Source organism: Galeopterus variegatus, unplaced genomic scaffold (assembly GCF_000696425.1).
Source record: "Galeopterus variegatus unplaced genomic scaffold, G_variegatus-3.0.2 Scaffold15941, whole genome shotgun sequence".
In the NCBI taxonomy this organism is placed as follows: domain Eukaryota; kingdom Metazoa; phylum Chordata; class Mammalia; order Dermoptera; family Cynocephalidae; genus Galeopterus; species Galeopterus variegatus.
In genome coordinates, this window is record NW_007742052.1 from 2,416 (window position 1) to 7,177 (window position 4,762).

Below are 4,762 nucleotides of genomic sequence, written 5' to 3' on the forward strand. Positions count from 1 at the left end.
GTCTGTATGTGGGATCTGAACCCTTGGCGGGAGCGCCACCGCGCTCTCAAGCGGCGCACTGTAGCAGTGCACCACCGGGCCAGCCCAGGGAGTGTCTTTATGGTGGTAGAATAATTCTGTACCCTGATTGTGGTGGTAGTTACATGAATATGCTCATTTAATTGAATCACATAGATTTATGTATAGACACAGCCCAGCAGCCACTGAGGTGAGCCGAGACCCATATGGCATTGGGGCTCAGTCTAAGGCCCAGGGGGAAGGTGTATTATTTCATTTTGTGTTGCTATAACAGAATACCTGAGACTGGGTAATTTATAAAGAACAGAAGTTTATTTGGCTTACGATTCTGGGACAGCTGCATCTGGCATGGACCTCAGGCTGCTTCTACTCATGGCAGAAAATGGCAGACAGCTGGTGGGTACAAGCAGATCACATGGCAAGAGGAAGCGAGAGAGAGAGGGAGGGGAGGTGCTAGGGTGCTTTAAACAACCAACTCTTGTGGGCCCTGGTAGAATAGGAAGTCACTCACTATCCTCAACTCCCAGGGAGAGCATTGATCCATTCATGAGGGATCCACCCAAATAATTCAAACAGCCCCCAACCCTGCCACATTAGGCATCAGATTTCCTCATGGGTTTTGGGAGGACAACACATCCAAACTCCATCAGAAGGGAAGTGCACACAGTCCAGCAGCGGCTGAGGTGAGCTGAGACCCATGTGGCTCCAGGGCTCAGTCTAAGGCCATGCGGGGAAGGAAAGCACACACAGCCTAACAGCTGCCAAGGTGAGCTGAGACCTGCATGGCACCAGGGGCTCAATCTATGGCCATGGAAAGCTGTAAAAAGAGTCAAGGTCATGTAATATAGACACCACCTCACCTTCTGCCACCACAAGAACAGTTCCCCATCACAGTATCATCCAGGGCCACTCTACAGGCAACTTGCCACTCACTTAACTACACTGATATAAGAAGAACCACTGGTAGAGCCTGCAAATAGAGAAGAAATCTTTATCCTCATAGCTAAACACAGAGTAACAGAAGAAGCAAGACCTATACCACGTGACCAAACATCAGAACTACAAACAAACAAGGAGTTATGACACCACCTAAGGAATACAGTAATGCTCAAATTCCGGACCCCATAGAACAGGGAATCTTTGAAATGTCTGAAAAGGAATTCCAAACAATGACCTTAAGAAAGCTTGAAGAAATAAAAGAAGACTCTATCAGAGAACACAAGTAAACAATAAAAATATAAAGAATATGAAGGCGGAAACTTACAAAGAGATTAATACTTTAAAAAAGAGTGTAGCAGAACTCCTAGAAATGAAAGATTCACTCAATGAAATAAAAAACACAACAGAGAGTTTGAGCAGCAGACTAGAGCAAGCAGAAGAAAGAATTTCAAATCTCGAAGTCGGTCTTTTTGAAATAACCCAGGCAGACAATAAAACAGAAAAAAAGAATTAAAAATAATGAAGAAAATCTAAGACAAACAGCAGACAACCTCAAGCACTCCAACATCTGAATTGTGGGTATTCCAGAAGGGGAGGAGAAAGGAGAGGTATTGAGAACCGATTCAAGGAAGTAAAACAGAAAACTTCCCAGGTGTAGGGAGAGTTGCAGACCTTCACATCCAGGGAAGTTCAAAGGTCCCTAAGCAGACTAAATCCAAAAAGATCCTATCCAAGAAACATTATACTAAAATTTACAAAGCTCAAAGTCAAAGAGAGAATCCTAAAAGCAGCCAGAGAAAAGTGTTAAGTCACCTATACGGGAACACCCATCAGACTAAGAGCAGACTTTTAAAAAGAAACCCTATAGGCCAGAAGAAAGTGGAATGATATATTCAAAACACTAAAAGAAAAAAATTGCTTAAAAGAAACCCTATAGGCCAGAAGAAAGTGGAATGATATATTCAAAATACTAAAAGAAAAAAATTGCCAACCAAGAATTCTTTACCCACCAAGGTTCTCTTTCAGAAATGAGGGAGAAATAGTGTATTTCCCAGACAAATAAAAATTGTGGGAGTTCACAACCACATGACCCACCTTGCAAAAGATTCTCAAGGGAATCCTGCATCTGGAGTCTGAATAATGATGATCACTATTACAGATACACAAGAAAGAGCAAAACCTGCCATTAAAACAAAAATGCCAGTTGAGAAAAAGTAAGAAGCTAAATCATGCCACCTCAAATTTCCAATTAACACTGAAGAAGAGAAATAAAAGGGAAAGTAATGATCAAAAGATAATTAAAACATCTAAACCAAAAGCAATTAAATGACAGGACTTAAACAATACCTGTCAATAACTACCCTAAATGGGAATGGATTAAACTCCCCATTCGAAAGGCACAGATTGACTGATTGAATTAAAAAGCTAGGCCCAAGTACATGCTATCTTCAAGATACCCATGTCACTGATAGAGACACTCACAGACTAAAAGTGAAGGAATGGAAAAAGGCATACCATGGAAATGGAAACCAAAAATGAGCAGGTACATACTGGGGGTATACCCACTACCAGAAATTATTTTTGCATAATAAGTTTAATTGATCATATCTTTTTATAAATCTTTCCTGATTTTATTAGCAATAACTGATCATTGTAGAAGATGTATTTATTTTTTGTTTTCTTTTTATTTTTTTAAATTTTACTTCTCAAAATACATTGTAGTTGTTTTTCGTGCTCCTTTACCTGTTCCTCTCCACCCCCTCTCCCCCCACCAATTCATATCTGTTCACTTGACTTAAATAGTTCAAGGAATTTTTGTGGTTATTCTGTATTCTTCCCCCCTCCATTTGTTTGTGTGTTTATTTATTATTTATTTATTTTTAGCTCCCACAAATAAGTGAGAACATATTGTATTTCTCTTTCTGTGCCTGACTTGTTTCACTTAATATAATTTTCTCTAAGTCCATTCATGTTGTTGCAAATGGTAGTATTTCATTCTTTTTTAGAGCGGAGTAGTATTCCATTGTATAGATATACCACAGTTCCTTATCTAGTCATCAGATGATGGACATTTGGGCTGGCTCCAACTCTTGGCTACTGTAAATCCAGCTGCAGTAAACATTGCAGTACAGGTATCCCCTTCGGCATGATGATTTCCATTCTTCTAGCCCTCACATCATGGGCAAGAGGGGTGACAATTAGCTTTGTATCTTATGAATGTTTCTAATAAAGAAAGAAAGAAAGAAAAATAAACTTATTATAAACTGTCTAATTTGGCTTTCAGTTTTACTATTTTTCCTCATAACAAGATGATGCAATAATTTGACCTCTGTGAGAAGTGGACTGATTGACATGGGTCACAATTTCTCTTTCAACTGAGAGACAAAATGTCAGTGGAACTTTCTGGAAAAGTCATTGTAGGCTGTGAGTAGATACTTATTTTCCTTTGGAGGGTTATAGGAGTTAGGCAATAAGAAATGTCTACAGAGGGCCGGCCTGGTGGTGCACTTGGTAGAGTGTGGTGCTTGGGAGCGCTCCCACCGAGGGTTCGGATCCCATATAGAGACCGGTCTGCTCACTAGTTGAGTGCAGTGCGGGCGCGACACCAAGGTTTGCAATCCCGTTGCCGGTCGCGGTATGGGCGCGACACCGAGGGTTGCAATCCCGTTACCAGTCATGAAAAAAGACAAAAAGGGGAAAAAAAAAAAAAAGAAATGTCTACAGAATTAGGTCCTGAAATTCACTGAAGACCAAAGAGCTGCTCCTCCAGGACTGTGCCCATGAAGACCACTGCAGCTCTGTGAGAGGACCCTGTGCAGAGCATCATCCTTTAAGTTTGTCATCACCAGACCAAACATACTGGACTGAGCAGCATCAACTTGTCTTTAGTGAGAGTCATCAGGTCCATAAATGCTGCATCATTTGCATCCCTTCTGCAGGAAAGCAGCCTGGTGCTTCACTGTTTACAGAACAAATTGAGCAAAATGAAAATGACAAGGCTTTAATTTATTGAAAAGACTCTTCTAGAAGTATCTTTCCAGAAATAGAATTCTTCCTTGAAAGGAGTATCCTTTGGCCTGGTAAGGAGGCAAAAATTTATTTTTGTAATTGAATGCAAAATATTTTTATCATCATTATATTTAAACTAGTACAGCTGCTTCTGTGTTTATGATGGGGTTATGTCCCAATAAACCCATTATAAATTCAAAATATTGGAAGTTAAAAATGCATTTAATACACCTAAACTACTCAACAGCATAACTTAGTCTAGCCTACCTTAAACATGCTCAGAACACTTATGTTAACCTACAGGTGGGCAAAATCATCTAATGCAAAGTCTATCTTACAATAAAGTGTTGAAAATCTCATGTAAAAACAAAACAAAACAAAACAAAAACAAGCAGGTAGTAGCTATTTTTATATCAGAAATATAGACTTTAAACCAAAACACATAAAAAGAGACAAAGAAGGCAAATATGTACGCATGCAATACTGGAGCACCCAGATATATAAAGCAAACACTCTTAGATCTAAAGGAAGAAATAGACCCTAATACATGAATAGTGGGAAACCTGAACACCCCTCTCTCAGTATGAGACAGATTTTCCAGGAAACAAAACAACAAAGAGACAGGATTTTTTTTTTTTTTTTTTTTTTTTTTTTCGTGACCGGCAATGGATCGCAACCCTCAGTGTCGCGCCCGTACCAGACCGGGACTGGCAACGGGATCGCAACCCTCGGTGTTGCTCCCGCACCTTGCTCAGCCAGTGAGCGGCCGGTCTGTATGTGGGATCCGAACCCTCGG